This window comes from Bubalus kerabau, chromosome 22 (genome assembly GCF_029407905.1).
Source record: "Bubalus kerabau isolate K-KA32 ecotype Philippines breed swamp buffalo chromosome 22, PCC_UOA_SB_1v2, whole genome shotgun sequence".
Lineage (NCBI taxonomy): Eukaryota > Metazoa > Chordata > Mammalia > Artiodactyla > Bovidae > Bubalus > Bubalus kerabau.
The window spans coordinates 5,632,443-5,657,331 of NC_073645.1; the positions used below are offsets into that span (position 1 = coordinate 5,632,443).

The window sequence follows — 24,889 nt, forward strand, 5'->3', positions numbered from 1 at the left end:
AATTGAGATCTAATCTTACTGCATTGTGGTCAGAAAAGATGTTTGGAATGATTTCAATTTTTTTGAATTCACCAAGGCTAAATTTATGGCCCAGGATGTGATCTATCCTGGAAAAGGTTCCGTGTACACTTGAGAAAAAGGTGAAATTCATTGTTTTGGCGTGAAATGTCCTATAGATATCAATTAGGTCTAACTGGTCTATTGTATCACTTAAAGTTTGTGTTTCCTTGTTAATTTTCTGCTTAGTGCTCTACTCATAGGTGTGAGTGGGATATTAAAGTCTCCCACTATTATTGTGTTATTGCTAATTTCCTCTTTCATACTTGTTAGAATTTGTCTTACATATTGTGATGCTCCTATGTTGGGTGCATATATATTTATAATTGTTATATCTTCTAGGACTGATCCTTTGATCATTATGTACTGTCCTTCTTTGTCTCTTTTCACAGCCTTTGTTTTAAAGTCTATTTTATCTGATATGAGTATTGCTACTCCTGCTTTCTTTTGGTCTCTATTTGCGTGGAATCTCTTTTTACAGCCCTTCAATTTCAGTCTGTATGTGTCCCTTGTTTTGAGGTGGATTTCTTGTGGAAACATACTGGGGGTCTTGTTTTGTATCCATTCAGCCAGTCTTTGTCTTTTGTTTGGGGCATTCAACCCATTTACGTTTAAGGAAATTATTGATAAGTATGATCTCGGTTGCTATTTACTTTATTGTTTTGCATTCAAGTTTATACATCCTTTCTGTGTTTCCTGTCTAGAGAAGATCCTTTAACATTTGTTGCAGAGCTGGTTTGGTGGTGCTGAATTCTCTCAGCTTTTGCTTGTCTATAAAGCTTTTGATTTCTCCTTCATATTTGAATGACATCCTTGCTGGGTACAATAATCTGGGCTGTAGGTTATTTTCTTTCATCATTTTAAGTATGTCCTGCCATTCCCTCCTGGCCTGAAGAGTTTCTTTTGAGAGATCAGCTGTTATCCTTATGGGAATCCCCTTGTGTATTATTTGTTGTTTTTCCCTTGCTGCTTTTAATATTTGTTCTTTGTGTTTGATCTTTATTAATTTGATTAATATGTGTCTTGGGGTGTTTTGCCTTGGGTTTATCCTGTTTGGGACTCTCTGGGTTTCTTGGACTTGGATGATTATTTCCTTCCCCATTTTAGGGAAGTTTTCAACTATTATCTCCTCAAGTGTTTTCTCATGGTCTTTTTTTTTTTTTTTTTTCCGTCTTCTTCTTCTGGGACTCCTATGATTAAAATGTTGGGGAGTTTAACATTGTCTCAGAGGTCTCTGACATTGTCCTCATTTCTTTTAATTTGTTTTTCTTTTTTCCTCTCTGATTCATTTATTTCTACCATTCTATCTTCTACCTCACTAACCCTATCTTCTGCCTCCTTTATTCTACTATTTTTTCCCCCAGAGTGTTTTTTATATCATCTATTGCATTATTCATTATATATTGACTCTTTTTTATTTCTTCTAGGTCCTTTTTAAACCTTTCTAGCATCTTCTCATTCCTTGTCTCCAGGCTATTTATCTGTGATTCCATTTTGTTTTCAAGATTTTGGATCATTTTCACTATCATTATTCAGAATTCTTTATCAGGTAGATTTTCTATCTCTTCCTCTGCTGTTTGGTTTGGTGGGCATTTATCCTGTTCCTTTACCTGCTGGATATTCCTCTGTCTCTTCATCTTGTTTATATTGCTGTGTTTTGGGTGGCCTTTCTGTATTCTGGCAGTTTGTGGAGTTCTCTTTATTGTGGAGTTTCCTTGCTGTGGGTGGGGTTTTACGGGTGGCTTGTCAAGGTTTCCTGCTTAGGGTGGCTTGTCAAGGTTTCCTGTGTAGGGAAACTTGTGTCGGTGTTCTGGTGGGTGGAGCTGGATTTCTTCTCTGTGGAGTGCAATGAAGTGTCCAGTAATGAGTTATGAGATGTCAATGAATTTGGTGTGACTTTGGGCAGCCTGTATATTGACACTCAGGGCTATGTTCCTCTGTTGCAGGAGAATTTGTGTGATATATCTTTCTCTGCAACTTGTTGGCCCTTGAGTGGTGCTTGGTTTCAGTGTAGGTATGGAGGCATTTCATGAGCTCCTGTCAATTAATGTTCCCTGGAGTCAGGAGTTCTCTGGTGTTTTCAGGATTTGGACTTAAGCCTCCTGCTTCTGGTTTTCAGTCTTACGTTTACAGTAGCCTCAAGACTTCTTTATCTATATAGCACTGTTGATAAAACGTCTAGGTTAAAGGCGAAAAGTTTCTCCACAGTGAGGGACACCCAGAGAGGTTCACAGACTTACATGGAGAAGAGAAGAGGGAGGAGGGAGATAGAGGTGACCAGGATGAGATGAGGCAGAATCAAAAGAGGAGAGAGCAAGCTAGCCAGTAATCACTTCCTTATGTGTTCTCCACAGTCTGGACCACTCAGAGATGTTCACGGAGTTACACAGAGAAGAGCAGAGGGAGGAAGGAGACAGAGGTGGCCAGGTGAAGAAAAGAAGGAATCCAAAGGAGAAAGACAGATCCAGCCAGTAAACAGTTTCCTAAGTGTTCTCCACAGCCCAGAACACACAAAGAGATTCACAGAGTTGAGTAGAGAAGAGAAGGGGGAAGGAGGAGATAGAGGCCACCTGGAGGACAAAAAGAAGAGTCCAAAGGGGGAGAGAGCAGTCGAGCGAGTAATCTCTCTCCCTAGTAAAAATTGGTCCTGAAGATTGGGTTCTTAAAGGTACAAAATTGATAACAAATACCAAAAAGCAAATATTAAAAATCTAGGGTAGAGGTTGGGTTCTCAAAAATACAATATTAAAGGAAAGAAAAAAAAAGTCACAAAATTTATAAAATATATTCATATGAAATACATTTTCGGATAGTTCCTTGATCTGGCTTATATTTCTCAAGATCTACAGGCCCCTTCCTATGTAGTCGGTACTAACTACAGGGTTTTAATCTAGTGCACCTTTCACTTCCAAGGAGGTTCCCTCTGTTGTAGCTTCTTCTGTTTGCTGGTCTCTTCATTGTCTAATTTCCGCCCTGACACGAGGGGGTGGTGGTGGACACTTTTTTAGGCTCGCTTGTTCAGGTGCTGTGGGAAAGGAGGGACTGCTACTGCTGCTAAGTCACTTCAGTCGTGTCCGACTCTGTGTGACCCCATAGATGGCAGCCCACCAGGCTCTGCCGTCCCTGGGATTCTCCAGGCAAGAATACTGGAGTGGGTTGCCATTTCCTTCTCCAGTGCATGAAAGTGAAAAATAAAAGTGAAGTCTCTCAGTCATGTCTGACTCTTCGTGACCCCATGGACTGCAGCCTACCAGGCTCCTCCATCCATGGGATTTTCCAGGCAAGAGTACTGGAGTGGGTGCCATTGCCTTCTCCAAGGGAGGGACACTGCAAACAAAAAACACTGGCGTGTGCTTACAGTGTCTTGGCCACACTGGGTTTGCCCCCGCTCACGGCATCTGTGCTTTCCCTGTCTACACTGCTTAGGCTCTAGGTTGCTCTGCCAGGAACCGGCTGAGACCAGCCCTGGGTTTTATGCACTTTCCAGGTGTAAGCTGCTCAGGTTCAGGTACTTGGGTAGTCCTCAGAGGTGCAGACTCGGTTGGGCCTACATTTTGTGCCCTTCCCAGGTCTGAGCAGCTCAGATGACCAGGAGTTTGGCGAGCATGGTCGCTGTGACTTGTGTCCTCCCCTGTCCCTGCTGTTCGGTTTTCTGGGTGTACAACTGGCGCACCTTCTCAGGTGGATGTCGACAGTCTAGAATCCCAAGAAGTCTTGGTTAGCAATGAAGCCTGCTTGCAGTTTTGTAGATAATGCCTCTCTAGGGCTGTGATTGCCCACTTCTGGCTCTGGCTGCCCTCGCCTGCCTGTCTCAGGAGGGGGATGGCCGGTCTGCAGCTGGCTAGCTCTGCTCAGTCCTTTGTTCTGTGAGCGGGCCTGGCAGTATCTTAGATTAGGGCTTTTTGCGTGGTAGCTCTCCCACAGTCTGGTTTGCTATCCCAAGTTAGTTCCCTCAGATTGCCCTTGGGGCATTCAGGCCGGTCCTTACTCGAAGCAATGCAGCCGGTGCCTCCCTGTCCAGCCCCTGCTTGCTAGTGGCAGATGCAGGCATCCGCGCTGTTTCTCCGCTGGAGGAGTTACCATTGGGCACGTAATCTGTGGGTTTTAACTATTTATTTATTTTCCCTTCTGGTTATGTTGCCCTCTGTGGTTCCAAGGCTCGCCACAGACTCAGCAGTGAGTTTTTCCTGGTGTTTGGAAACCTCTCTTTTTTAAGACTCCCTTCCCAGGATGGAGCTCCGTCTCTACCTCTTCTGTCTCTCTTTTTTATCTTTTGTATTTTTTCCTACCTCCTTTTGAAGACAATAGGCTGCTTTTCTGGGTGCCTGATGTCCTCTGCTGGCATTCAGAAGTTGTTTTGTGGAATTTACTCAGCGTTCAAATGTTCTTTTCATGAATTTGTGGGGGGAAAAGTGGTCTCCCTGTCCTATTTCTCCGCCATCTTAGGACCACCCCCGTATCTTCATTTCTTAAGGGTAAATTCTTGTAAATGTGCAGGTTGGATCATATGGAAGTGTCTGGAACTTTTGAAGAAATCAACACATTGTTTTTCAGTGTTTCTGTTGCTTTACAATCCCACAGTAATGTAAAAGAACTGCAATTATTCCTTGTCCTCAATGCTTGGTATGATCAGTCTTATTAATTTTAGGTATTTTTATAGGATGTCTTGGTGATTTTAATTAATGATTAATTTGCAAATAATAATGTTGAGCATTTTTTCATGTGCATATGTTCCATCCATATATTTTATCTGGTAAAGTAACAACTCAAATAATTTGCCCTTAAAATAATTTACTGTTTGTTTTCCTCATTTTGTGAGTCTTTATATATGTGAATACAAGCATTTATTAGATATAATATCTTCAGATAATTTATTCCAATCTGCAATTAATATCGTTATTACTATTATATTATCTTAGCTGTCTTTTGAAGAGCAGATATTCTTGATTTTGATATATCCTAATTGATCAATAGTTTATTTTTATGACCTGAGCATTTGATATAAATAAGAAAAATTTGCCTAATCCAAAGTTAAAAATATTTTATCTAGTTTAGGTGGTGGAAGAGACCTATCTTATCCTTGTATGACTTTGTTGATATTCCCTCTGCTCTTTTTGAGTGCCTTTTCTCTAGAGTCCAGCAGTGTCTTCACATATATTGTTGTACTAATTGAAAGACATGAGAAGGACTCTTGTTCACGTCTCTACTGCTAGTATCTCTCTATACAGTTCCCTCCTCTCCTGTATTCTGCCCTACATCCTCTCCCTCCCCTTGGCCTCCCTAGATTTCTAGCCCCATCTCCTCATTTCAAGTGGACTTCCAGGATGGGTTTTGTATGTCTCTGAGACACAGCCTGGAAACTACCTTGAGACTGTAAGTTAAGGCAATCATAAGGATAACTTCATTATTTATCCCATCTCGTGGATCTTTGCCCTATATTGTCTGTTGAACAATGTCTTAATAAAAACTGTTTCATGTGCATATCTAGTTTTTTCATTTATTTTAAGTGAAAGGGTAATTCCTATCCCCATAACTATACCTTGACCAAAAGTGAAGGACCCAATAATATCAATCTAATGTTTATTTAACTTGCTCTTTTATCATCTGTTGTCTTTTATGTAGTCTTTTGGCTTTTCCATTCTTAATCCTGTAATATTTCTTCATTGACATTATTAATATTAATTTGAGAATAGTTAATGGTTGTTGATATTGCTAAATCTCCATAAAACAACTAAATAGTTTACTTCACCATTTTTTGGAGGCTTTGGGTGGAGAATATTCTCCATGGGTTTCTTGTATTTCTGCATGTTTTGTGGGGAAAGAAATTAACTGAGTTTTTATTGACTGTCTTTTCAATGATATTTGCACAGAGAATATGTTTGGAAAGGAGAGATGATGTCCCTTAGAGCAAAGAGCATGTTTACCTTTAGTCTTGGAAGATAGAGATAAAATCTAGAGCAAAGGGTAGCCATGTTTACTGCCCACTATAAGACATTCAGATTTTCTAACTTCAGTGTTCCTCTATTGTAATGATATCCCTTGCCAATGTACCTGTCAACTGCTTCTTTCCATGTAGCCCTCTGGGAATTAGGGCCTATGGGGCCAGTAAAAGAAAATGTTAGTACTCTGACTATTGCTGTTTCTCGGAGTAACAGAGTTCTTTGTCTCTGATGAAGGAGTCTTAAGTCTTCTGCCAACATTTATGACACCATGGTAGGTGAAATTCTTCTTTGAAAATAGATAAAATCTCAGATTTTTTTTACAGTTTTGTGAAACTTTTGTGATAATTTACAAGTCTAAGTTGAATGGAATTATTAATTGAAGTTAGTTTCTGGTTGTTTTGTCATTATTAATGTGTGACAACTATGTAGAACAGGCATTTTAGACCACACTGGTGTATTATGACAATTATTCTAACATCTCTTGAAAATGAGTAAATGGAATACATAAAATATTTGGTCACACTCTCCTGAATTGATAGTCCAATTGAACATCAAAGCATAGAAAGAAATGTGCATACCTGCTAAGTAAGTCCTGAGGAAGTTTTTACTGCTTGTCTTAACATTATCTCTAGAATAAACTGAAACATAGGGGCAGAAAGAAACAGCCTCTTGGATAGAGAAAAGTGACTGATCCTTTTCTTGTTCAGTTCCTTCCATTAGCCCCCTTTTTCTGAGGAAATGGAAAGTGTGAACCTGGCTCCCAGGTAAATCACATCTATTCTTGAGTGGTTTGTAACAGATCAAGCAAGGTGAAATCAGCATCAACATGAAAGATGGACAAAGGTAACTTACCTAAGGAAGTATTTTATCTTTGGGGCCATTATTTCAACTATTGTGTGCTTCTGCATTGTTATCTATAAAAGTAAAAATACATCTGTGAAAGACAAAATATAATACAGTTGGCCCTTAAATAACATGAATTAGAGTTTTGGGGGTCCACTTCTGCATAGAGTTTTTTTCATTGGTAAATATTATAGTACTACATGATCTGTGGTTGGTTGAATCTTTGGAAATGAAATGAAAGGTATATTATTTTCATATGGCTGTAGTACAGTAACAAAATACCAGAAACTTGGTGGCTTTGAACAACAGGAATTTATTGTCTCATAATTCTGGAGGTAAATTATGAAATCAAGGTATTGGTAAGACTACACTCCCTCTGAAAACTGTAAGAAAAATTCCTCCTTCCATCTTTAAGCTTCTGACAGCCCCAGATGTTACTTGATAGGTGGCTTCCTAATTCCAACCTCTGCCTCTATCTTCAAGTGGTATTTCCCTATGTCCCTTCATCATCGTTCTTCTGTGTGTCTGTGCCTATATCCATATTTTTAAATAATGACACCATTGTATTGGATTAGGGTTCACCCAAATGATTAATTTTATTACCTCTATTTTAAAGATCATATTTCCAAATGAAGTCATATTCTGAGGTACTGGAAGGTAGGGGTGTTTAGGACTTTAGATATCTTTTTTTTTTTTAACTCGATACAATTCAATTTATTACAAAAGTAATTATGCTACATATGCAATAAACAGTATGGATGTTTTATTGAAAGTATGTATCTAAGAAAAGGAAACATGGTCCTGAAAACTTAACATTACCTAAAATTAGAATATTGTAGGATGGTCTTGACAATGCACAGAGGATATGTTGCTTTTTAAAGTGATACCAGCCTGTAACAACAGTTTAGTTTAATTCATCTGGATACATCCTCTTGAAATTATATGACTGATGATTACAAGAGAGAGGCAAAGATGAAGAGAAATAACAGTTTCTGTATTCATTAAATTTTTCTTAATATATAAGATCATATTATGCTAAAATTAACTTAACCTGATTGACATAAAATAGAACTTCACAGGGCAACTGGATCATGTTGAGTGTATTTATGCAAACTGGGTTTTTTGTAGGTGATACCCATTGAATTTAAAGATTTTGAAGTCCTTGTAATTTGAAATTTAATCCCACTAAATAGTGGGACTTTACATAATTAATATGATCTTGAAGAATTACTAATATATATGGATAATTGCTTGAAGAGATCTCTAGTCTTTCCCATGCTATTGTTTTCCTCTATTTCTTTGCATTGATCACTGAGGAAATCTTTCTTATCTCTCCTTGCTATTCTTTGGAACTCTTCATTTAAATGGGTATATATTTGCTTTTCTCCTTTGCCTTTCTCTTCTCTTCTTTTCACAGCTATTTGTGAGGCCTCCTCAGACCACCATTTTGCCTTTTTGCATTTCTTTTTCTTGGGGATGGTCTGATCCCTGCCTCCTGTACAATGCCATGAACATCCATCCATAATTTGTGACAATAACCTCATCGTTCATATCAATAACCTCACATATGCAGATGACACCACCATTATGGCAGCAAGTGAAGATAAACTGAAGAGCCTCTTGATGAAAGTGAAAGAGGAGAATGAAAACGTTGGCTTAAAGCTCAACATTCAGGAAACTAAGACCATGGCATCTGGTCCCATCACTTCATGGCAAATAGATGGGGAAACAGTGGAAACAGTGGCAGACTATTTTTTGGGCTGCAAAATCACTGCAGATGGTGACTGCAGCCATGAAACTAAAAGACACTTGCTCCTTGGAAGGAAAGTTATGACCAACCTAGATAGCATATTAAAAAAGGTCTGTCTAGTTAAACCTATGGTTTTTCCAGTATTCATGTATGGATGTGAGAGTTGGACTATAAAGAAAGCTGAGCACCAAATAATTGATGCTTTTGAACTGTGGTGTTGGAGAAGACTCTTGAGAGTCCCTTGGACTGCAAGGAGATCAAACCAGTCCATTGTAAAGGAAATCAGTCCTGAATATTCACTGGAAGGACTGATGTTGAAGCTGAAGCTCCAATAGTTTGGCCACCTGATGTGAAAAACTGACTCATTAGAAAAGACCCTGATACTGGGAAAGATTGAAGGCAGGAGAAGGGGATGACAGAGGATGAGAAGGTTGAATGGCCTCACCAACTCAGTGGACATGAGTTTGAGTAAATCCTGGGAGTTGGTGATGGACAGGAAGGCCTGGTGTGCTGCATTCCATGGGGTTGCAAAGAGTTGGGCACAACTAAGCAACTGAACTGAACGGATGAATAACTGCTTAGGTGTGCAAATCACATTAATATGGTACAGTAGAGCTCAGTTGTGAAAAGAAGACCTAAAGATATACATTAAACTGTTACTTGTCACTTTAAATACATTTCAATTTAAACTTTATTATTTTTTTATTTTCTACTTGCAATCATAGGCTGATAACTAGTGTGCCAAAATTATAGCCATAAAAATATGACTTCAGGAAGGAATGGAAGAATTCTTGCCTGGCATTTCATTCTAAATTCTTCTTTGTCAGTACAGCATGAATGGGGGAAAATACCTGGCACCAGATTATCAATGCTCTTGATCAAGGATTCTGGCAAACAGACACTTAAAAAGGATGAGAATATATGTCTTTGCTTCAAATCTAGGCCTCCGTGGAGTAAATACTAAAGTAATTCAGATGTTTTACCCTAAGCCAGACAAAGAACCACATATAGAGGTAAGTTTTGCTCCTTTTCCACATTTTCTTGGAATAAGAAACTTCTCTCAAACTCCAGGCATTGAAGTCAGTCATCTACAAAGATAGAAAATTTAAGAATATATGAAGACAAATATATTAGAATTTCATGGGTAGAATATTCTGAATTATATATATATATATATATATATATATATATATAATTTAAACTTAAAAAAGGGAAGTTTGTATTGGAAGCTCTAAGGTATGATTTATGGTTAAATCATTTTTAATGAATTCAGATCTACCCAGGATGGCACAGTCATGCTGGAACACCAGACTATGTCTCTTTTGTACCATTAGAATTATAGTGCAATCCCAAATATACATGCTGAATTGTTTATTCAGGAAATATATAGTATAAGATGTTCTAGGAGTTTTACAAATATGTATGAGTAAGAAGGATGAAGAAGCAAAACCAAGTGGAATAAGGATCTAAAAAATATTACTAAAGTGTGGAATTTGACTCTATCATGGTAACTAAATTATCTGAGGAAACAAGGGATGTGTACAGTCTGAACTTGGTTTAGGAATATTACAATATTCATTAATACATAATAATAATTACACCTATATCCCAAGACCAATGAAAAATTATATATTATGGGCTGGAGAAGGTGTGTCATCTAAAAATAAAATCATAGGCACACACATGTGCATGCACATATACAGAGACACACAAACATATATATAAGCATATGCATTAATGAAATACAGAATAAATATTCTGAAACAATTTTACAGCTAAAACAGAACTAATTCTTCTTCTTTATAAAAGTATGTGATATATGTCTGTAAAAGCTATAAGAAACCTGGTGTCCAGATGCATGTTTCCTACTGTTAGATGTAAAACCTCCCCTTGACAGATGGTGACTGCAAATGAGTTTAGGAAGCAGATGATAGCAATAAGTTAACTCAGTATGAAAATCCTCATAACAGCCAGCTACTCTAAGAGTTCCTCTCAGAATTCATCACCCACTGGGCTTCCAAAAATGACAAAAGATAAAGCTTCTTTCAAGAAGTTTCATTTTTCACTGAATTCAAGCTAAATGCCATGTAAACACTCAGTACTTCTCATAGGGATCTCATTATAGTTGCCAGATGACTCTGTTAGAATTTAGGCCTGAAAGAAAACCTCCAGTCTTCCTCAAAATTTCTAGGCTATTCTTTGATAGTAGGATTTACTTATACCATACATAGTATACTAAGATTTGATTTTCCATAACCTGTTTCATTTTTAAGTAAGTAAAGAATTGAGTGTGTTTGTGTGTGTGTTTTAATTTATACTGCAAATGGCCCAGTTTGGGCACTGTGGGGCTGGCTGCCAGAAGTACAATGAATATTCCTTCTACTGATTTCAGACTTAGAAGGAAGTATGATATGGGAAGTTGGTCACAGACCTATATTTTAGGCTGGAAGGTTAATGTCTAGCAGACTGCCCTGATCTATTAATTTCACTCCCATTTTTCTGACACCATTCCTGTCTGTAACTGAGAGTGTTTTATCATCTATAAAATAAGGCTATTGGACCTGATGGCACCTAATTCAAATAGTAATGAGTCACCTCAAATTAAGTGTTCCATTCAACAAATTCAAACAAGTGACAAGCACTGAGTCAAATTAACTGTGGGCACCTCAAGGACATGGACAACTTCATGTACTTTCCATAGAGAACCCTGAAGTGAAGTGAAGTGAAAGTGAGTCGCTCAGTCATGTCTGACCCTTTGTGACCCCCATGGACTATACAGTCCATAGGGATTTTTCATGCCAGAATACTGGAGTGGGTAGCCTTTCCCTTCTCCAGAGGATCTTCCCAACCCAGGGATCGAACCCAGGTCTCCCACATTGCGGATGGATTATTTACCAGTTGAGCCACCAGGGAAGCTCTAAAGCACCCCAGCACTGGGTAAATGCTTTCTGTATCCTCTCAGGAGGTTTATTCACACTTGTGAACCTGTTAATATAGTGTTGGGCCACAGTAGATGAATAGGGAAACAAAATCTGTGCCTTTCACTTTCTTGGCTATGTCATATCTTCAACAAATACATTGAACACTCTCAGATACCCAAGCTTTCAACACAAGAAAATGTGAACATACATAAAAAGATTTAGAAATGTAACCATGATTATTTGAAAATAATGTTAAACTACAACAAAAGAAAGTATATCTATCTACATATTTGAAAACCTGTCTACTCTAGTTACCCAGAAAAGTACTTTGTATACTAAAAGATGCTTAATAAAGTTTTTTTGGTTTGCTTTATTTATTTAATTAGTTGATAATGACAATTATGTAATAAGGCAAGTTAATGAAGCAACACATTTCCGAGAAGACTTTGTAATTTACATGTGGGAAACTATTTTAATGCTTCATAATTAGGCTTCATCTGAATGTGTCAAGTAATCATATTTGATCTTAGCTTTTGTAAACTCCTTGTCCCTTGGTCTTACATTATCCTGTGTATAATACAGCCAAGAGGACAAGAAGATTTGAAAATGCAATAAGAATTATGTTAACTTAAAATAGTTACCAATTTCCCTAAAAAGTTTGATGTACAGGGTTATCATAGTTCCAGTCTACTAACAGAAACAATGCACGGAAATGGAACAAATACCAAAAATACCTTTAGGGATAACAGAATACAGTGATATAGAAACTATTTTCTAACAGCATGTAATCTGGTACTTTCAGTTAAAAACACTTGGAATGGTCTAGTACAATCATAAACATGCAAAGAATCCTAAATGAATTAAAAATATAGCATAGTAAGGTAAATCTAAAACGGGGTGTTTTAGATTTACCTGACTAGGTCTGACTCTAGTTGTGCCCTGTGCAAAGATTTCTTGCTGAGCTCTGAATGTACTAACAATTGAAAACAAAACACTCAGGTATGAGTTTTAGAAAATTCTAAGTAGTAAGAATTGTTCTTTATATTTATTACCCCGATGGCTGCAAAAAATTCAAAAACTCAAAACAATGTCTTGAGAATTGTTTTTAATAAGTAAATTAGATTCAGCTTCATTTCTGAGTAAAGCATATTTTTTTCAATACCAATATTTTGATGATTATCAAGCCATAAAGTTTAATGCTGCAAACATTTATTATTGAACACCTTATCTGAACAAGACAATATGCTATGTAATTTGGGGAATAAAAATAGATAAAATAATTTCCCCCACTACTTATAACTTACTAGTGTGGCTAAATAAAGACATAACTATTTTATATATTTGCATGATAGTGATATTTTGAAATATTTTTACTTTTAAATAAAATTAGAAGGTTGGATGTTGATAAATCTCATTTTTTATTCATGAGAGAAAACTTTACATGATCTACTTAAACAGATTTAATTAGGTCCAAAGAAATATAAAGAAATCTTCACTGACACCCTGTTGCTTTCAAAGTTAATTCTAGACTTCCCACTTTTTTTCAAAAGTGTTTTATATCATGACCCAAACTTTCTACCATTACCTCCCTAGACTGCCTATGTAAAAGCCCAATAAAACAGAATTTAGATTTCTGTTCCCTGGTATCATTTTAGTTGGATTTGTTTGAGACATTTTACAGAAGAATCCTTTCTCCTCAATCAAGGAAATTACTGAATTAGCAACTTGATCTCACTCAAAATTGCAAAGTTGAAGGTGTATTTAGAAAGTCATGTTTTTAAATACAATTATTGTTTGCAAAGCTAGCCACCCGGTTACGAAGAACCTATCAAAGTAAATAATGAGAGTGCAAAATATCCTGAGAGTAATTAAAGATGACAAAGGCCACATATTGTGAAAGAACAAATTTTGCAAAGATACTTGTTTTCCAAAAATTGAATAAATTCAACTTCATCACAAAGGACATCATGATTTTTATGGTAGAAATATACAAACTGATTCTATAATCCCAGTGGAAATTCAAAAGACCTAGATGAGCAAAACTAACATAAAGAAAAGGAAAATCAGAGTTTGGCAACACCTGACCTTAAGATTACAATAATCAATACATTGTGCAAGTAATATAAAGTAATATAAAGATAGACAAACAGATGAATGGAACAGAACAAAGTGTTCAGAAACAGAATCACATATATATGGACAACTGATATTAGACAAAGGAAACTCACTCAGATTAGAAAGAATTAATCTCAAAAAATTGTGTTGGAAAAATTTGGTATGGAAAATAGTCATGGAAAAATTGATAAACCACAATAAATTATCATTAATGCATCTCACATTTTAAATAAAAGTGACTCAAACTATATTACACTCATTAATGTAAAATTTAAAGAAATATATTTTAAAAAGAAGGCCAAGAAGTCTTTTCTGACCTTGAAAAAGACAAACATTTCTTAGAATCAATAATAAAGATGTGACTCATAGAAGAAGAAATTGATACATTGTACTTAGTCAAAATTATAAACTCCTTTATAGAAGATGTTATTAAGCAATGTAACTATAAGCCACAGACTATACAAGCCTAGAAAAATAGTTTGAAAATCATATATATGATATAGAACTTACATCTATATTATCAAAATTAAGCAATAAACAGAATAAAAATAAGCAAAATAGTTAATATTTCACTGAGTATATATGGCACATATGAATGGCAACTCAGCATATAAAAGATGCTTAACGTATTTCTTACTAAGAAAATATGAACTAAAATCATAGTAAAATGCACTTACATATCTATTGGAATCACTAAAATTAAGAAATGTATCACACCCAGTTTTAATGAGCAAGAAGATGAACTGGAAGACTAATGCAATGCTGATGGGAATATATCATATTTTAATAATTTTGGAGAACAGTTTGGCAGCACCTTAAAATGTAAACATTTAATTCCTGAATATTTACCTGAGAAAAATGAAAATATAACTACATATAAACACTCAATTCAAAGGAAGCATAGAATTCATTTACAACAAACTGTTTCCATAACAAGTAAGAAATATTAATAACGGACTTGGAGAGGGGAAATGACTTTAATGAAAATATGAAACTCTGCTTCTCTACATTAACATAAAAAGTAATAGTTTCCCTTTAACAGTTTTAATTGTTTCAGTTGCAGTTCTAAAGCATTTTTCTTCTTGAATTGTCAGAACCATTTTCTCTTTAAAAATATATACTTTTCACCCCCATTCATATTATTTGGTAAATGTACCTCTGTCAAAGTCCTATTCATACACAGCTTTTAAAGAAAAATGAGAATGAAAAACAACTACGTATGACAAGGACTTTGACACTGACTCTTTTCGACATTTGTTTCTCTTGAAAAGGAAACAATTTGACAATCCATTTGAGAAGTAACTTTTTATTAAGGTAGTGATTATCAGTATAGTTCTATTCTGGGTCTGTTAATATAATTTTTCAAAGAGATGTGTCTTCTGGTCCCTCCCCTCAGAAATGTGCTGTGTGAGTCACTCTGTTGTGTGCAACTCTTTGGGACCTCATGGTCTGTAGGTCACCAGGCTCCTCTGTCCATGGAATTCTCTAGGTGAGAATATTGGAGTGGGTAGCCATTCCCTTCTCCAGGGGATCTCCCCAACCCAAGGATTGAACTCAAATCTCCTGTATTAAAGGCATAATCTTTACTGTCTGTGCCACCAGAGAATCCCAAATAGACTGTGGGATTTTTCACCCTTCCCTGTTACCAATACTAGTAGGGAATTTGGTAATATAAAAGCCTCTCCTTTGCCCTTTAAGCCAGGATTTTTCCAACTTTTTCTGAATGCACCAGAAAGTAAATATTTTGGATTCCAAAGACTATATGTGCTCCTACACAACAACTCAGACTTGCCATGATAGTGCCAGTGCAGCCAGAAAATATGCAAAGAAATGAGTATGGTGGTGTTCCAATAAAACTCTATTTCTAAAACAGAAAGAAGGTGGGATTCTGCCTGGGTGCTACAGTTTTCTGATCCTTGTTCTAAATTATGAAGAACTAAAGAAAAATTAATCTTCGAAGTTGTAAACTCATAGAATATCTGCTTACTGACAATAAGGATGATACATCATTGGCCATATTAACATGAACTACATTGTCTTGAGTTCTACAATAAGGGATTTAAATATGTTGTTCCATATATTCATAAATATGACTTTATAAACTCAATCTACTACTAATTTTCATTAACAGTAACACAATAATAGTGCAAAACTTTAATACCCCACTCACACCTATGGATAGATCAACTAAACAGAAAATTAGCGAGGAAACACAAACTTAAAATGATACAATGGACCAGTTAGACCTAACTGATATTTTTAGGATGGTGCCCAATATGCTACTGGAGATCAGTGGAGAAATAACTCCAGAAAGAATGAAGGGATGGAGCCAAAGCAAAAAGAATACCCAGCTGTGGATGTGACTGGTGATAGAAGCAAGGTCTGATGCTGTAAAGAGCAATATTGCATAGGAACCTGGAATGTCAGGTCCATGAATCAAGGCACATTGGAAGTGGTCAAACAAGAGATGGCAAGAGTGAATGTTGACATTCTAGGGATCAGCGAACTCAAATGGATTGGAATGGATGAATTTAACTCAGATAACCATTATATCTACTACTGTGGGCAGGAATCCCTGAGAAGAAATGAAGTAGCCATCATGGTCAACAAAAGAGTCTAAAATGCAGAACTTGGATACAATCTCAAAAATGACAGAATGATCTCTGTTTCCAAGGCAAACCATTCAAATATCACAGTAATCCAAGTCTATGCCCCAACCAGTAATGCTGAAGAAGCTGAAGTTGAACGGTTCTATGAAGACCTACAAGACCTTTTAGAACTAACACCCAAAAAAGATGTCCTTATCATTATAGGGCACTGGAATGCAAAAGTAGGAAGTCAAGAAACACCTGGAGTAACAGGCAAATTTGACCTTGGAATACGGAATGAAGCAGGGCAAAGACTAATAGAGTTTGCCAAGAAAATACACTGGTCATAGCAAACACCCTCTTCCAACAACACAAGAGAAGACTCTACACATGGACATCACCAGATGGTCAACACCGAAATCAGATTCATTATATTCTTTGCAGCCAAAGATGGAGAAGCTCTACACAGTCAGCAAAACCAAGACTGGGAGCTGACTGTGGCTCAGACCATGAACTGCTTATTGCCAAATTCAGACTGAAATTGAAGAAAGTAGGTAAAACCACTAGATCGTTCAGGTATAATCTAAATCAAATCCCTTATGATTATACAGTGGAAGTGAGAAATAGATTTAAGGGCCTAGATCTGATAGATAGAGGGCCTGATGAACTATGGAATGAAGTTCATGACATTGTACAGGGGACAGGGATCAGAACCATCCCCATGGAAAAGAAATGCAGAAAAGCAAATGGCTGTCTGGGGAGGCCTTACAAATAGCTGTGAAAAGAAGAGAAGCGAAACACAAAGGAGAAAAGGAAAGATATAAACATCTGAATGCAGAGTTCCAAAGAATAGCAAGAAGAGATAAGAAAGACTTCTTCAGCGATCAATGCAAAGAAATAGAGGAAAACAACAGAATGGAAAAGACTAGAGCTCTCTTCAAGAAAATCAGAGATATCTAAGGAACATTTCATGCAAAGATGGGCTCGATAAAGGACAGAAATGGTATGGACCTAACAGAAGCAGAAGATATTAAGAAGAGGTGGCAAGAATACACAGAAGAACTGTGCAAAAATGATCTTCACGTCCCAGATAATCACGATGGTGTGATCACTGACCTAGAGCCAGACATCCTGGAATGTGAAGTCAAGTGGGCCTTAGAAAGCATCACTACGAACAAAGCTAGTGGAGGTGATAGACTTCCAGTGGAGCTATTCCAAACCCTGAAAGATGATGCTGTGAAAGTGCTGCACTCAATATGCCAGTGAATCTGGAAAACTCAGCAGTGGCCACAGGACTGGAAAAGATCAGTTTTCATTCCAATCCTAAAGAAAGGCAATGTCAAAGAATGCTCAAACTATCACACAATTGCACTCATCTAACACACTAGTAAAGTAATGCTCAAAATTCTCCAAGCCAGGCTTCAGCAATATATGAACCATGAACTTCCTGATGTTCAAGCTGGTTTTAGAAAAGGCAGAGGAACCAGAGATCAAATTGCCAACATCTGCTGGATGATGGAAAAAGCAAGAGAGTTCCAGAAAAAACATCTATTTCTGCTTTATTGACTATGCCAAAGCCTTTGACTGTGCATCACCATAAACTGTGGAAAATTCTGAAAGAGATGGGAATACCAGACCACCTGACCTGCTTCTTAAGAAATCTGTATGTAGGTCAGGAAGAAATAGTTAGAACCAGACATGGAACAACAGACTGGTTCCAAATAGGAAAAGGAGTTCATCAAGGCTGTATATTGTCACCCTGTTTATTTAACTTATATGCAGAGAACATCATGAGAAATGCTGGACTGGAAGAAACACAAGCTGGAATCAAGGTTGCTGGGAGAAATATCAATAACCTCAGAGATGCAGATGACACCACCCTTATGGCAGAAAGTGAAGAAGAACTCAAAAGCCTCTTGATGAAAGTGAAAGTGGAGAGTGAAAAAGTTGCCTTAAAGCTCAACATTCAGAAAACGAAGATCATGGCATCCGTTCCCATCACATCATGGGAAATAGATGGGGAAACAGTAGAAATAGTGTCAGACTTTATTTTTCTGGGCTCCAAAATCACTGTGGATGGTGACTGCAGCCATGAAATTAAAAGATGCTTACTCCTTGGAAGGAAAGTTATGACCAATCTAGATAGCATATTCAAAAGCAGAAACATTACTTTGCCAACAAAGGTTCATCTAGTCAAGGCTATGGTTTTTTCTGTGGTCATGTATAGATGTGAGAGTTGGACTGTGAAGAAGGCTGAGCACTGAAGAATTGATGCTTTTGAACTGTGGTGTTGGAGAAGACTCTTGAGAGTCACTTGGCCTGCAAGGAGATCCAACCAGTCCGTTCTGAAGGAGATCAGCCCTGGGATTTCTTTGGAAGGAATGATGCTAAAGCTGAAACTCCAGTACTTTGGCCACCTCATGCGAAGTGTTGACTCATTGGAAAAGACTCTGATGCTGGGAGAGACTGGGGGCAGGAGGAGAAGGGGACGACAGAGGATGAGATGGCTGGATGGCATCACTGACTCAATGGACGTGAGTCTGAGTGAACTCTGGGAGTTGGTGCTGGACAGGGAGGCCTGGCGTACTGGATTCATGGGGTCGCAAAGAGTCGGACATGACTGAGAGACTGATCTGATCTGAGGACATTTCCACACAAAACAATGAATTTCTCCTTTTTTCTCAAGGGCACAGGGAACCTTCTCTAGAATAGGTCACATTCTGGGCCATAAATCTAGCCTTGGTAAATTAAAAAACAAACAAACAAAAAATACAACGGAAATCATTCCAAGCATCTTTTTTTATCACAATGTGGTAAGATTAGATGTCAGCTACAGGGAAAAAAAAAAAAAAAAAAAAACCTATTAAAAATACATACATGGAGGCTAAACCACACACTTCTGAATAACCAACAAGTCACAGAAGAAATAAAAAAAAATCAAAATATACATAAAAGCGAATGAAAATGGAAACAAAACAATTCAAAACAATGGGATTTTCAGTAAAAGCAATGCTAGGAGAAGGTCATAACTTTTCTTCCAAGGAGTTAGCATCTTTTAATTTCATGGTTGCAGTCATCATCTGCAGTGATTTTGGAGCCCAGAAAAATAAAGTCTGACACTGTTTCCACTGTTTCTCCATCTATTTCCCATGAAGTGATGGGACCAGATGCCATGATCTTCGTTTTCTGAATGTTGAGCTTTAAGCCAACTGTTTCACTCTCCTCTTTCACCTTCATCAAGAGGCTTTTTAGTTCCTTTTCACTTTCTGACATAAGGGTGGTGTCATCTGCATAGCTGAGGTTATTGATATTTCTCCCGGCAATCTTGATTCCAGCTTGTGCTTCTTCCAACCCAGTGTTTCTCATAGTGTACTCTGCGTAGAAGTTAAATAAGCAGGGTGACAATATACAGCCTTGACAAACTCCTTTTCCTATAACATACTGAAAAGCAGAGACATTACATTGCCAACAAAGGTCCGTCTAATCAAAGCTATAGTTTTTCCAGTGGTCATGTATGGATGTGAGAGTTGGACTGTGAAGAAAGCTGAGCGCCGAAGAACTGATGCTTTTGAACTGTGGTGTTGGAGAAGACTCTTGAGAGTCCCTTGGACTGCAAGGAGATCCAATCAGTCCATTCTGAAGGAGATCAGCCCTCGGATTTCTTTGGAAGGAATGATGCTAAAGCTGAAACTCCAGTACTTTGGCCACCTCATGTGAAGAGTTGACTCATTGGAAAAGACTCTGATGCTGGGAGGGACTGGGGGCAGGAGGAGAAGGGGACGACAGAGGATGAGATGGCTGGATGGCATCACTGACTCGAAGGATGTGAGTCTGTGAACTCCGGGAGTTGGTGGTGGACAGGGAGGCCTGGTGTGCTGTGATTCATAGGGTCGCAAAGAGTCGGACACGACTGAGCGACTGAACTGAACTGAACTGATTCATTTCCTATTGCTGCTCTAACACATTAACCACAAACTAGTAGCTTTACTGAATACATATTTATTCTATTTGTGGATATTGGAATTTTAGAATCAAGGTATTGGTATGACTGCATTCCTTCTGCAGGCTATGCTTTTCAGCAATTAGAGACCTTCTGCATTCTTTTGGCTATGACCTATTCTTCTATCACTTCAATAGTTTTCTTTCTTTGTCATACGTTCTACCCATTTTTGACGTCTGCATCTTTCTCAGAAGTACCCTTTTGATTACACTGAACCCACTGAGATGATTTGGGACATAGACATTTTTGAGGGTCACTGCTTAGTATACAAATGGGCTACATAATATACGGCAGTATTTCTCCTCAAGGGGAAGGAAGCATGTGAGAGTCTCCACAGAAGAGACCACCTCTGAATCAGGTCTTTAAGGGAATGATGAATCATTGGTATGACTCTAATACATGGAAAGCAGTAATATAAACATCTGTAATATGATTCACAAAATCACTTCGAAAACTGTTTAATTTAGATGGCTTCTCTATCTTGACTTTTATTATACCACTTTTATTATACCATATTGTAAAGAGAATCGGAATAGTCTAACAGAGTCTGAATTATCATCAGGATTTACCTCCTGAGTTCCCTGGTGAAGAAAAAAAAGAGAACTAGGTCTCAGTAAATAAAACAAGGTGAGGAAATCACTTAAATAGCAACCACAATTCTATCCCAATCACTTTTTAAAAAATTAAACATAGACTCTAAACATCTCAATTTAGCTGTTTGCTGCAACATCCTTACATTTTACAATCAATACTTATAAAAATTATATTATACTTATTATCTTTATTCTTCTCATTCAATCTTTTTTCTTCCCTTGTGGTCTCTTATTGTCTTAAAGCAACCACTGTAATTTTTGTTCACTGTGTATGAGATGGAGAAGTGGCTGTTTCTTTACACATCACATTAATCCTATTTATTTCCATGGAGTCTTGATTTACTTGATCTAACTCCAATGGAAGAGGGATGGACAGGCCACTCCAAAGCACTACCCATAGGAATCAGGTGTTACCTATCCTGTGGTTCATCATCTTCTGTTTCTTGAAATATGATGCTTAAGTTATTAAATAACCTTAAGTTTTAAATTTTAGAAGAGTCAGACATGACTGAGCATGCACGAACACACACAAGAAACCATTTGGGATGGAAAATGAATTCTATAATGCTGGATAGTGAAGCTTACAAAGTACAAGGTTAAATAATATATTATTGTTAAAAATCACTTGGTAAGACATGAAACACATAGACTGGAAATTATTTTTGCCATAGTGCTCACATGTACAGCCACAATGTAAATCCCAGTCTTGTGAAAGTTTACAGATATTTTCTGGTTACATTTTATATCAGGATGATTAGCTGCAGAAAACTAAATACCAACAGTTTGTACAATCCCTTTGTACTACTACAATTTCTGTAACCTTTTCATTTGGAAGGAAAGTTTTTAAAGTAAGTTTTTAAGTAAGTTTATTGAACTATGTGAAATTATAGAGGAATAAAATAATTGATTTGTTTTCCTTCAGTATAAAGAAAAGGTGCAACAAGTGTAATCTATAGTGATTTTTTTTTTGGTAGTAAATTCCAATAAATCTGGAATTAATTGAACAAAATTTTCTGTATTTCTCATTTGTCTTATAAAGTTTGGGTTTGCTTTTGTTATGTGTAATTTATAAACTTCATATCTAATAGCTACTTTCTGAATGGTAAAAGGAGAAAAGTGCATGCTCAGTCATGTCTGACTCTTTGTGACCCCATGGATTGTAGCTCACCAGGCTCCTCTGTCCATGGAATTTTCCAGGCAAGAATACTGGCGGTTGCCATTTACTACTCCAGGGGATCTCCCCTGACTCAGGCATCAAACCTGCATCTCTTGCATTGGCAATAGTGTATTAGTTCAATATATTAGTACAAGAACAAAGATAACACTAAAAGTAAATTCAAAACATTATAGCTAGAAAGTTTTCAGCCATTTTGCTATAAGCTGTCAGTGAAAGCAGGTTCAGTATCTAAAAATACCAGATCAGCCAACAAAATGTCTCAATTCATCAGTTTTGCATTACTGTGAATTTTTAAAAGCAGATTGGATAAGAGCACCAGAAATTGTGAAATAATATGTATCGTTAAAATTTTTCTATTTAAAATGTGGGGAATGTCAAGGAAATAATAAAGCTAACCAATGTTAAACATGGGGTATGATATTTACAGGACAGTTTCTCTATTGGCAAAATGATTTATTCAATAAATCCAGTTTAGAAATTCAATTTGAATTTAGAAACAGATGTTTTAATCAATTAATGATAGATAACAAGCTTAGGATATGATTTATTGCTTTATACATTTTTATTGATGTGAAGAAATTAATAGTTTGTAGATCTTTTGTTATTAAGGAGCTTGTGAAAATTGTATCAGTTTAGCCATCTACTAATATGAAAATTTAAATCTAGCTATTTCTTCTCCAAAACATTGCTCATGTGAAAACATATGTGTATTTTTATATTTTCCTGAAATTCCCACTTAGTGACACACATGTAAATTTTTAGACAAAATGTTATTTTCTTTTGTGCCAGAAGTTATTTCAACTTGTCTAGGAATGGACAAAGCCATTGTTGATTTTTTCAGATGGGTATAATGGCAATGCCATGTTACATTTATTGTTATTTTATGACTCTTTGTCAAAGAAATATATACTTTTGTAATATTCTGCTATAACAGTAATAAAAATAAGTGACACTTTAGAGAATAATGTGAGTAATGTGGATTCACATTATAGTCGTAGGGATTGTTGGGTCAAAGTTATGTAGAATTTTAGTCTATTCTCTTAATTTAAAATATCACTTTTTAATTCTTCAATTCCCCTGCCATTTTAGTGAGCTATCTTGTTTTATTTGGAAGGTCTGGAAAACCAAATATCCAAGTTTATTAGCACTGTATATAAAGTGAAAGTAAACCAGTATCCTACAGGCTCTCTGCTTTATTTGTGAAAAAAAAAAAAAAAATGCAAGTTTATATTGGATGTTATCAAATCTGTCTTATTGGGTTAAAAATCTTTTCAGCGAAGTAATTTCTAAGGTTTTAGAAAAGTAACAATCATACACTATGTGCTTACAGATAGGCATGTCACTATTATCAATTTATGGGATCATATATTTATTATTAGCTTATCCTGTAACACCCTTAGAGAAGTAAATGAAACCCACTTCAATATTCTTGCCTGGAAAATCCTACGGATAGAGGAGCCTGGTGGCCTACAGTTCATGGGGTCACAAAGATTCAGACACAACTTAGTGACTAAACAACATCCTATAACACATATTGCTCAGTCACATATGTATGACATATCTAAGGCCTATTATATTCATTGCCAGTATTATGTTTATATGCTAACATGGCAGGAGATTCATTGAATTTATCTCCTAGAGATAAGGGGTGCTACTAGCATTTTGCTACTGGTGAATATGAACATTTCTAATTAGCTTAGTCAATTTTATTATGTTAAATATACTTGGATAAAGAATTTTATTGATAAGAAATTGTTTAGTGTAGTATGTCAGCATACGGCAACACCACCTTCTCTCATTAATATTTTTACTAAGTAGTTATAAAATAGTTTTTCACTTAATTTCAGCATAGAACACAAGAAATATGGATATATTTGTATAAGAAATATTTTCAGGAAACATATATACAGCAAATATTAAAAGAAGTCATAAAACCAAGACACAGAAAAGATTTCCTTGTACTGACAATTCAAAATGGAAGTATAAGTTTAGTAATAATTATATAAAGCAATAGAAAAAATCTCAGTCTTCAAATATGCTCTTATGACTTGTATTTATGGTTCTGGAAAAATAACAGAAATGCCCTCCTGCCTTAACCAGTTAGTAAACAAGAAAAAAAGAGAAAAGGAAATAACAATTTCGAGACAGTTTTTACAGCTATAATTTTTCCCCCCACTGAGCCCCTCCATCAGGAAATGTTCTCTTAAAAAAAAAAAATAGACTTGATTTTTTACTTTTGTTTACAGCAATATGAGCAGAAGGTCCAGAGATTAACCATATATGCCTGTGCCCCAATACAGAAGCTTCCCTTTATTCTCCATCATTCCTCATCACAGTGGTACATTTGTTGTAACTGATGACCTGTACATTGACACATCATTGTCATCCAAAGTTCATATTGTACATTAGCGTTCACTTTTGGTCTTGCATTTTCTGTAGGAGTGAACAAACATATAATGACATGTATCCAACATTTTAGTTTTATAGAACAGTTTCACTGCCTTACCCACCCCCCCCCAAAAAAAAGGAACATTTAATGAATACGTGTGTCATCCTTGCACAGAAGTCATGCTAATCTTTTCTGTATCCTTCCAATTTTAGCATTTGTGCTGCTGAAGTAAACACAGGAAATGTTGAAATGTTTCTTTTGAGCACTAATAAGGACACCCACTGACCACAGGCAGAGGTCAGTCCTGGTCCAGGTGAGTGGCGTGTAGGTTTTCCAGGAAGGCAAACAGAGCTCAGTTAGAGCCCACAAGGTGTGCTGTGTGGCTTTGGGTTGTGGGGAGGGTTAATTATGTGTCCTGATGGAGGGGTGGGATGAAGATGGGCTTAGATGCACAGAGCCATCAGGAGCTCAGAGAATTCCAGAAGAACCAGGTGCTATGAGCTGCTTCACAATC

General features: G+C 36.7%; 1 non-coding gene across 1 annotated transcript; it reads right to left on the reverse strand.

Annotated features, from left to right (window-relative positions):
• Window positions 1-24,504: 24,504 nt before the first annotated feature.
• Window positions 24,505-24,611, reverse strand: LOC129637151 (U6 spliceosomal RNA). Its single transcript, XR_008707361.1, has one exon. It is a non-coding gene; the product is annotated as a U6 spliceosomal RNA (small nuclear RNA).
• Between the last annotated feature and the right edge of the window lie 278 nt (window positions 24,612-24,889).